This window comes from Oncorhynchus tshawytscha, unplaced genomic scaffold, assembly GCF_018296145.1.
Source record: "Oncorhynchus tshawytscha isolate Ot180627B unplaced genomic scaffold, Otsh_v2.0 Un_contig_4810_pilon_pilon, whole genome shotgun sequence".
Classification (NCBI taxonomy): Eukaryota; Metazoa; Chordata; class Actinopteri; order Salmoniformes; family Salmonidae; genus Oncorhynchus; species Oncorhynchus tshawytscha.
Window position 1 is genome coordinate 80,001 of NW_024609113.1, and position 12,076 is coordinate 92,076.

The 12,076-nt window shown below is 44.6% G+C and overlaps 1 protein-coding gene across 1 annotated transcript in view; it reads right to left on the reverse strand.

The window, feature by feature from the left end:
- LOC121844293 (CUB and sushi domain-containing protein 3-like) overlaps positions 1 to 12,076 on the reverse strand; it is a gene marked incomplete at its 5' end in the record, with an annotated part of 50,316 nt that overhangs the window by 20,990 nt on the left and 17,250 nt on the right. The window lies entirely within an intron of this gene.

Consider the following 12,076-nt stretch of genomic DNA (forward strand, 5'->3'; position numbering starts at 1 on the left):
GTGGGTTAACTGGTCTAGGAACAGTGGGTTAACTGGTCTAGGAACAGTGGGTTAACTGGTCTAGGAACAGTGGGTTAACTGGTCTAGGAACAGTGGGTTAACTGGTCTAGGAACAGTGGGTTAACTGGTCTAGGAACAGTGGGTTAACTGGTCTAGGAACAGTGGGTTAACTGGTCTAGGAACAGTGGGTTAACTGGTCTAGGAACAGTGGGTTAACTGGTCTAGGAACAGTGGGTTAACTGGTCTAGGAACAGTGGGTTAACTGGTCTAGGAACAGTGGGGTAACTGGTCTAGGAACAGTGGTTTAACTGGTCTAGGAACAGTGGGTTAACTGGTCTAGGAACAGTGGGTTAACTGGTCTAGGAACAGTGGGTTAACTGGTCTAGGAACAGTGGGTTAACTGGTCTAGGAACAGTGGTTAACTGGTCTAGGAACAGTGGGTTAACTGGTCTAGGAACAGTGGGTTAACTGGTCTAGGAACAGTGGTTTAACTGGTCTAGGAACAGTGGGTTAACTGGTCTAGGAACAGTGGTTTAACTGGTCTAGGAACAGTGGGTTAACTGGTCTAGGAACAGTGGGTTAACTGCCTGTTCAGGGGCACCTCCGTGAAATGCTTTAAATAACTGAAGATTAACGACACAAATAGGCATCAATACTGGCTGGCTGATTTGACAGGGCATTTGTCTCAGTGTAATGGTTACGGTTTTACTGCTCTTATCCATTTCACTGTGATATCTTTATGACAGTAATCTGATTCACTGTACCAGCTGGTTCATGGGTAATCTTTCCCATAGTTCACTGTGATATGTTTATGACAGTAATCTGATTGACTGTACCAGTCAATTCATGGGGCGGCAGGGTAGCCTAGTGGTTAGAGGGGGGTGACAGGTAGCCTAGTGGTTAGAGCGTTGGACTAGTAACCGGAAGGTTGCAAGTTCAAACCCCCGAGCTGACAAGGTACAAATCTGTCGTTCTGCCCCTGAACAGGCAGTTAACCCACTGTTCCTAGGCCGTCATTGAGAATAAGAATTTGTTCTTAACTGACTTGCTTAGTTACATAAAGGAAAAATAAAATCTAAATTCCCAGATACCTCAGGCTCAACACATCTAAACTCCCAGATACCTCAGGCTCAACACATCTAAACTCCCAGATACCTCAGACTCAACACATCTAAACTCCCAGATACCTCAGGCTCAACACACAACACATCTAAACTCCCAGATACCTCAGACTCAACACATCTAAACTCCCAGATACCTCAGACTCAACACATCTAAACTCCCAGATACCTCAGGCTCAACACATCTAAACTCCCAGATACCTCAGGCTCAACACATCTAAACTCCCAGATACCTCAGGCTCAACACATCTAAACTCCCAGATACCTCAGCTCAACACTCAACACATCTAAACTCCCAGATACCTCAGGCTCAACATACAACACATCTAAACTCCCAGATACCTCAGGCTCAACACATCTAAACTCCCAGATACCTCAGGCTCAACACATCTAAACTCCCAGATACCTCAGACTCAACACATCTAAACTCCCAGATACCTCAGGCTCAACACATCTAAACTCCCAGATACCTCAGGCTCAACACATCTAAACTCCCAGATATCTCAGGCTCAACACACAACACATCTAAACTCCCAGATATCTCAGGCTCAACACATCTAAACTCCCAAATACCTCAGGCTCAACACATCTAAACTCCCAGATACCTCAGGCTCAACACATCTAAACTCCCAGATATCTCAGGCTCAACACATCTAAACTCCCAGATACCTCAGGCTCAACACGCAACACATCTAAACTCCCAGATATCTCAGGCTCAACACATCTAAACTCCCAGATATCTCAGGCTCAACACACAACACATCTAAACTCCCAGATATCTCAGGCTCAACACATCTAAACTCCCAAATACATCAGGCACAACACATCTAAACTCCCAGATATCTCAGGCTCAACACATCTAAACACCCAGATATCTCAGGCTCAACACATCTAAACTCCCAGATATCTCAGGCTCAACACATCTAAACTCCCAGATATCTCAGGCTCAACACATCTAAACTCCCAGATATCTCAGGCTCAACACATCTAAACTCCCAGATATCTCAGGCTCAACATACAACACATCTAAATTCCCAGATATCTCAGGCTCAACACATCTAAACTCCCAGATACCTCAGGCTCAACACATCTAAACTCCCAGATACCTCTCAGGCTCAACACATCTAAACTCCCAGATACCTCAGGCTCAACACATCTAAACTCCCAGATACCTCAGGCTCAACACATCTAAACTCCCAGATACCTCAGGCTCAACACATCTAAACTCCCAGATATCTCAGGCTCAACACACAACACATCTAAACTCCCAGATATCTCAGGCTCAACACATCTAAACTCCCAAATACCTCAGGCTCAACACATCTAAACTCCCAGATATCTCAGGCTCAACACATCTAAACTCCCAGATATCTCAGGCTCAACACATCTAAACTCCCAGATATCTCAGGCTCAACACGCAACACATCTAAACTCCCAGATATCTCAGGCTCAACACACAACACATCTAAACTCCCAGATATCTCAGGCTCAACACATCTAAACTCCCAAATACATCAGGCACAACACATCTAAACTCCCAGATATCTCAGGCTCAACACATCTAAACACCCAGATATCTCAGGCTCAACACATCTAAACTCCCAGATATCTCAGGCTCAACACATCTAAACTCCCAGATATCTCAGGCTCAACACATCTAAACTCCCAGATATCTCAGGCTCAACACATCTAAACTCCCAGATACCTCAGGCTCAACACATCTAAACTCCCAGATATCTCAGGCTCAACACATCTAAACTCCCAGATATCTCAGGCTCAACACATCTAAACTCCCAGATATCTCAGGCTCAACACATCTAAACTCCCAGATATCTCAGGCTCAACACATCTAAACTCCCAGATATCTCAGGCTCAACACATCTAAACTCCCAGATATCTCAGGCTCAACACATCTAAACTCCCAGATATCTCAGGCTCAACACATCTAAACTCCCAGATATCTCAGGCTCAACACATCTAAACTCCCAGATATCTCAGGCTCAACACATCTAAACTCCCAGATATCTCAGGCTCAACACGTCTAAACTCCCAGATACCTCAGACTCAACACAACTCCCAGATACCTCAGGCTCAACCCGTCTAAACTCCCAGATATCTCAGGCTCAACACATCTAAACACCCAGATATCTCAGGCTCAACACATCTAAACACCCAGATATCTCAGGCACAACACATCTAAACTCCCAGATATCTCAGGCTCAACACACAACACATCTAAACTCCCAGATGTCTCAGGCTCAACACATCTAAACTCCCAGATACCTCAGACTCAACACAACTCCCAGATATCTCAGGCTCAACACATCTAAACTCCCAGATATCTCAGGCTCAACACATCTAAACTCCCAGATATCTCAGGCTCAACACATCTAAACTCCCAGATATCTCAGGCTCAACACATCTAAACTCCCAGATATCTCAGGCTCAACACATCTAAACTCCCAGATATCTCAGGCTCAACACATCTAAACTCCCAGATATCTCAGGCTCAACACATCTAAACTCCCAGATATCTCAGGCTCAACACATCTAAACTCCCAGATATCTCAGGCTCAACACGTCTAAACTCCCAGATATCTCAGGCTCAACACATCTAAACTCCCAGATACCTCAGGCTCAACACATCTAAACTCCCAGATATCTCAGGCTCAACACATCTAAACTCCCAGATATCTCAGGCTCAACACATCTAAACTCCCAGATACCTCAGGCTCAACACATCTAAACTCCCAGATATCTCAGGCTCAACACATCTAAACTCCCAGATATCTCAGGCTCAACACACAACACATCTAAACTCCCAGATATCTCAGGCTCAACACACAACACATCTAAACTCCCAGATATCTCAGGCTCAACACATCTAAACTCCCAAATACATCAGGCTCAACACATCTAAACTCCCAGATATCTCAGGCTCAACACATCTAAACACCCAGATATCTCAGGCTCAACACATCTAAACTCCCAGATATCTCAGGCTCAACACATCTAAACTCTCCCAGATATCTCACGCTCAACACATCTAAACTCCCAGATATCTCAGGCTCAACACATCTAAACTCCCAGATATCTCAGGCTCAACACGTCTAAACTCCCAGATATCTCAGGCTCAACACATCTAAACACCCAGATATCTCAGGCTCAACACATCTAAACTCCCAGATATCTCAGGCTCAACACATCTAAACTCCCAGATATCTCAGGCTCAACACATCTAAACTCCCAGATATCTCAGGCTCAACACATCTAAACTCCCAGATATCTCAGGCTCAACACGTCTAAACTCCCAGATATCTCAGGCTCAACACATCTAAACTCCCAGATACCTCAGGCTCAACACATCTAAACTCCCAGATATCTCAGGCTCAACACATCTAAACTCCCAGATATCTCAGGCTCAACACATCTAAACTCCCAGATACCTCAGGCTCAACACATCTAAACTCCCAGATATCTCAGGCTCAACACATCTAAACTCCCAGATACCTCAGGCTCAACACATCTAAACTCCCAGATACCTCCCAGACTCAACACATCTAAACTCCCAGATACCTCAGGCTCAACACATCTAAACTCCCAGATACCTCAGGCTCAACACATCTAAACTCCCAGATATCTCAGGCTCAACACACAACACATCTAAACTCCCAGATATCTCAGGCTCAACACATCTAAACTCCCAAATACCTCAGGCTCAACACATCTAAACTCCCAGATACCTCAGGCTCAACACATCTAAACTCCCAGATATCTCAGGCTCAACACATCTAAACTCCCAGATACCTCAGGCTCAACACGCAACACATCTAAACTCCCAGATATCTCAGGCTCAACACATCTAAACTCCCAGATATCTCAGGCTCAACACACAACACATCTAAACTCCCAGATATCTCAGGCTCAACACATCTAAACTCCCAAATACATCAGGCACAACACATCTAAACTCCCAGATATCTCAGGCTCAACACATCTAAACACCCAGATATCTCAGGCTCAACACATCTAAACTCCCAGATATCTCAGGCTCAACACATCTAAACTCCCAGATATCTCAGGCTCAACACATCTAAACTCCCAGATATCTCAGGCTCAACACATCTAAACTCCCAGATACCTCAGGCTCAACATACAACACATCTAAATTCCCAGATACCTCAGGCTCAACACATCTAAACTCCCAGATACCTCAGGCTCAACACATCTAAACTCCCAGATACCTCAGGCTCAACACATCTAAACTCCCAGATACCTCAGACTCAACACATCTAAACTCCCAGATACCTCAGGCTCAACACATCTAAACTCCCAGATACCTCAGGCTCAACACATCTAAACTCCCAGATATCTCAGGCTCAACACACAACACATCTAAACTCCCAGATATCTCAGGCTCAACACATCTAAACTCCCAGATACCTCAGACTCAACACAACTCCCAGATACCTCAGGCTCAACCCGTCTAAACTCCCAGATATCTCAGGCTCAACACATCTAAACACCCAGATATCTCAGGCTCAACACATCTAAACACCCAGATATCTCAGGCTCAACACACAACACATCTAAACTCCCAGATATCTCAGGCTCAACACATCTAAACTCCCAAATACATCAGGCACAACACATCTAAACTCCCAGATATCTCAGGCTCAACACATCTAAACACCCAGATATCTCAGGCTCAACACATCTAAACTCCCAGATATCTCAGGCTCAACACATCTAAACTCCCAGATATCTCAGGCTCAACACATCTAAACTCCCAGATATCTCAGGCTCAACACATCTAAACTCCCAGATATCTCAGGCTCAACACATCTAAACTCCCAGATATCTCAGGCTCAACACATCTAAACTCCCAGATATCTCAGGCTCAACACATCTAAACTCCCAGATATCTCAGGCTCAACACATCTAAACTCCCAGATATCTCAGGCTCAACACATCTAAACTCCCAGATATCTCAGGCTCAACACATCTAAACTCCCAGATATCTCAGGCTCAACACATCTAAACTCCCAGATATCTCAGGCTCAACACATCTAAACTCCCAGATACCTCAGGCTCAACACATCTAAACTCCCAGATATCTCAGGCTCAACACATCTAAACTCCCAGATATCTCAGGCTCAACACATCTAAACTCCCAGATACCTCAGGCTCAACACATCTAAACTCCCAGATATCTCAGGCTCAACACATCTAAACTCCCAGATACCTCAGGCTCAACACATCTAAATTCCCAGATACCTCAGGCTCAACACATCTAAACTCCCAGATACCTCAGACTCAACACATCTAAACTCCCAAATACATCTGGCACAACACATCTAAACTTCCAGATATCTCAGGCTCAACACACAACACATCTAAACTCCCAGATATCTCAGGCTCAACACATCTAAACTCCCAGATACCTCAGACTCAACACAACTCCCAGATACCTCAGGCTCAACCCGTCTAAACTCCCAGATATCTCAGGCTCAACACATCTAAACACCCAGATACCTCAGGCTCAACACGCAACACATCTAAACTCCCAGATATCTCAGGCTCAACACATCTAAACTCCCAGATATCTCAGGCTCAACACACAACACATCTAAACTCCCAGATATCTCAGGCTCAACACATCTAAACTCCCAAATACATCAGGCACAACACATCTAAACTCCCAGATATCTCAGGCTCAACACATCTAAACACCCAGATATCTCAGGCTCAACACATCTAAACTCCCAGATATCTCAGGCTCAACACATCTAAACTCCCAGATATCTCAGGCTCAACACATCTAAACTCCCAGATATCTCAGGCTCAACACATCTAAACTCCCAGATACCTCAGGCTCAACATACAACACATCTAAATTCCCAGATACCTCAGGCTCAACACATCTAAACTCCCAGATACCTCAGGCTCAACACATCTAAACTCCCAGATACCTCAGGCTCAACACATCTAAACTCCCAGATACCTCAGACTCAACACATCTAAACTCCCAGATACCTCAGGCTCAACACATCTAAACTCCCAGATACCTCAGGCTCAACACATCTAAACTCCCAGATATCTCAGGCTCAACACACAACACATCTAAACTCCCAGATATCTCAGGCTCAACACATCTAAACTCCCAAATACCTCAGGCTCAACATATCTAAACTCCCAGATACCTCAGGCTCAACACATCTAAACTCCCAGATATCTCAGGCTCAACACATCTAAACTCCCAGATACCTCAGGCTCAACACGCAACACATCTAAACTCCCAGATATCTCAGGCTCAACACACAACACATCTAAACTCCCAGATATCTCAGGCTCAACACATCTAAACTCCCAAATACATCAGGCACAACACATCTAAACTCCCAGATATCTCAGGCTCAACACATCTAAACACCCAGATATCTCAGGCTCAACACATCTAAACTCCCAGATATCTCAGGCTCAACACATCTAAACTCCCAGATATCTCAGGCTCAACACATCTAAACTCCCAGATATCTCAGGCTCAACACATCTAAACTCCCAGATACCTCAGGCTCAACACATCTAAACTCCCAGATATCTCAGGCTCAACACATCTAAACTCCCAGATATCTCAGGCTCAACACATCTAAACTCCCAGATACCTCAGGCTCAACACATCTAAACTCCCAGATATCTCAGGCTCAACACATCTAAACTCCCAGATATCTCAGGCTCAACACATCTAAACTCCCAGATATCTCAGGCTCAACACATCTAAACTCCCAGATACCTCAGGCTCAACACATCTAAACTCCCAGATATCTCAGGCTCAACACATCTAAACTCCCAGATATCTCAGGCTCAACACGTCTAAACTCCCAGATATCTCAGGCTCAACACGTCTAAACTCCCAGATATCTCAGGCTCAACATCTAAACTCCCAGATACCTCAGGCTCAACACGTCTAAACTCCCAGATATCTCAGGCTCAACACATCTAAACACCCAGATATCTCAGGCTCAACACATCTAAACTCCCAGATATCTCAGGCTCAACACATCTAAACTCCCAGTTATCTCACGCTCAACACATCTAAACTCCCAGATATCTCAGGCTCAACACATCTAAACTCCCAGATATCTCAGGCTCAACACATCTAAACTCCCAGATATCTCAGGCTCAACACATCTAAACTCCCAGATATCTCAGGCTCAACACATCTAAACTCCCAGATATCTCAGGCTCAACACATCTAAACTCCCAGATATCTCAGGCTCAACACATCTAAACTCCCAGATATCTCAGGCTCAACACATCTAAACTCCCAGATATCTCAGGCTCAACACATCTAAACTCCCAGATATCTCAGGCTCAACACGTCTAAACTCCCAGATATCTCAGGCTCAACACATCTAAACTCCCAGATACCTCAGGCTCAACACATCTAAACTCCCAGATATCTCAGGCTCAACACATCTAAACTCCCAGATATCTCAGGCTCAACACATCTAAACTCCCAGATACCTCAGGCTCAACACATCTAAACTCCCAGATATCTCAGGCTCAACACATCTAAACTCCCAGATATCTCAGGCTCAACACACAACACATCTAAACTCCCAGATATCTCAGGCTCAACACACAACACATCTAAACTCCCAGATATCTCAGGCTCAACACATCTAAACTCCCAAATACATCAGGCACAACACATCTAAACTCCCAGATATCTCAGGCTCAACACATCTAAACACCCAGATATCTCAGGCTCAACACATCTAAACTCCCAGATATCTCAGGCTCAACACATCTAAACTCCCAGATATCTCACGCTCAACACATCTAAACTCCCAGATATCTCAGGCTCAACACATCTAAACTCCCAGATATCTCAGGCTCAACACGTCTAAACTCCCAGATATCTCAGGCTCAACACATCTAAACACCCAGATATCTCAGGCTCAACACATCTAAACTCCCAGATATCTCAGGCTCAACACATCTAAACTCCCAGATATCTCACGCTCAACACATCTAAACTCCCAGATATCTCAGGCTCAACACATCTAAACTCCCAGATATCTCAGGCTCAACACGTCTAAACTCCCAGATATCTCAGGCTCAACACATCTAAACTCCCAGATACCTCAGGCTCAACACATCTAAACTCCCAGATATCTCAGGCTCAACACATCTAAACTCCCAGATATCTCAGGCTCAACACATCTAAACTCCCAGATACCTCAGGCTCAACACATCTAAACTCCCAGATATCTCAGGCTCAACACATCTAAACTCCCAGATATCTCAGGCTCAACACATCTAAACTCCCAGATATCTCAGGCTCAACACATCTAAACTCCCAGATACCTCAGGCTCAACACATCTAAACTCCCAGATATCTCAGGCTCAACACATCTAAACTCCCAGATATCTCAGGCTCAACACGTCTAAACTCCCAGATATCTCAGGCTCAACACGTCTAAACTCCCAGATATCTCAGGCTCAACACGTCTAAACTCCCAGATACCTCAGGCTCAACACGTCTAAACTCCCAGATATCTCAGGCTCAACACATCTAAACACCCAGATATCTCAGGCTCAACACATCTAAACTCCCAGATATCTCAGGCTCAACACATCTAAACTCCCAGATATCTCACGCTCAACACATCTAAACTCCCAGATATCTCAGGCTCAACACATCTAAACTCCCAGATATCTCAGGCTCAACACATCTAAACTCCCAGATATCTCAGGCTCAACACGTCTAAACTCCCAGATATCTCAGGCTCAACACATCTAAACACCCAGATATCTCAGGCTCAACACATCTAAACTCCCAGATATCTCAGGCTCAACACATCTAAACTCCCAGATATCTCACGCTCAACACATCTAAACTCCCAGATATCTCAGGCTCAACACATCTAAACTCCCAGATATCTCAGGCTCAACACGTCTAAACTCCCAGATATCTCAGGCTCAACACATCTAAACTCCCAGATACCTCAGGCTCAACACATCTAAACTCCCAGATATCTCAGGCTCAACACATCTAAACTCCCAGATATCTCAGGCTCAACACATCTAAACTCCCAGATACCTCAGGCTCAACACATCTAAACTCCCAGATATCTCAGGCTCAACACATCTAAACTCCCAGATATCTCAGGCTCAACAGATACATCTAAACTCCCAGATATCTCAGGCTCAACACATCTAAACTCCCAGATACCTCAGGCTCAACACATCTAAACTCCCAGATATCTCAGGCTCAACACATCTAAACTCCCAGATATCTCAGGCTCAACATCTAAACTCCCAGATACCTCAGGCTCAACACATCTAAACTCCCAGATATCTCAGGCTCAACACATCTAAACTCCCAGATATCTCAGGCTCAACACATCTAAACTCCCAGATATCTCAGGCTCAACACGTCTAAACTCCCAGATATCTCAGGCTCAACACAACTCCCAGATACCTCAGGCTCAACACATCTAAACTCCCAGATATCTCATGCTCAACACATCTAAACTCCCAGATATCTCAGGCTCAACACATCTAAACTCCCAGATATCTCAGGCTCAACACACATCTAAACTCCCAGATACCTCAGGCTCAAATCAAATACAATTTTATTTGTCACATGCGCGGAATACAACCTTACTGTGAAATGCAACATAAAAGCCCTTAACCAACATTAGAGTTCAAGAAACATAATTAATAAAATACTAAATAAACAATCAATCAAAAAGTGACATGCATTCACGTAACAATAACGAGGCTATATACAGGGTATTACGGTACAGAGTCAATGTGGAGGCTATATACAGGGTATTACGGTACAGAGTCAATGTGGAGGCTATATACAGGGTATTACGGTACAGAGTCAATGTGGAGGCTATATACAGGGTATTACGGTACAGAGTCAATGTGGAGGCTATAGAGAGGGTATTACGGTACAGAGTCAATGTGGAGGCTATATACAGGGTATTACAGTACAGAGTAAATGTGGAGGCTATATACAGGGTATTACGGTACAGAGTCAATGTGGAGGCTATATACATATACAGGGTGTTACGGTACAGAGTCAATGTGGAGGCTATATACAGGGTATTACGGTACAGAGTCAATGTGGAGGCTATATACAGGGGGTACAGGTACTGAGTCAATGTGGAGGCTATATACAGGGGGTACCGGTACAGAGTCAATGTGGAGGCTATATACAGGGGGTACCGGAACAGAGTCAATGTGGAGACTATATACAGGGTATTACGGTACAGAGTCAATGTGGAGGCTATATACAGGGTGTTACGGTACAGAGTCAATGTGGAGGCTATATACAGGGTGTTACGGTACAGAGTCAATGTGGAGGCTATATACAGGGTGTTACGGTACAGAGTCAATGTGGAGGCTATATACAGGGGGTACCGGTACAGAGTCAATGTGGAGGCTATATACAGGGGGTACCGGAACAGAGTCAATGTGGAGACTATATACAGGGTATTACGGTACAGAGTCAATGTGGAGGCTATATACAGGGTGTTACGGTACAGAGTCAATGTGGAGGCTATATACAGGGTGTTACGGTACAGAGTCAATGTGGAGGCTATATACAGGGTGTTACGGTACAGAGTCAATGTGGAGGCTATATACAGGGTGTTACGGTACAGAGTCAATGTGGAGACTATATACAGGGGGTACCAGTACAGAGTCAATGTGGAGGCTATATACAGGGGGTACCGGTACTGAGTCAATGTGGAGGCTATATACAGGGGGTACCGGTACAGAGTCAATGTGGAGGCTATATACAGGGTATTACGGTACAGAGTCAATGTGGAGGCTATATACAGGGGGTACCGGTACAGAGTCAATGTGGAGGCTATATACAGGGGGTACCGGTACAGAGTCAATGTGGAGGCTATATACAGGGGATACCGGTACAG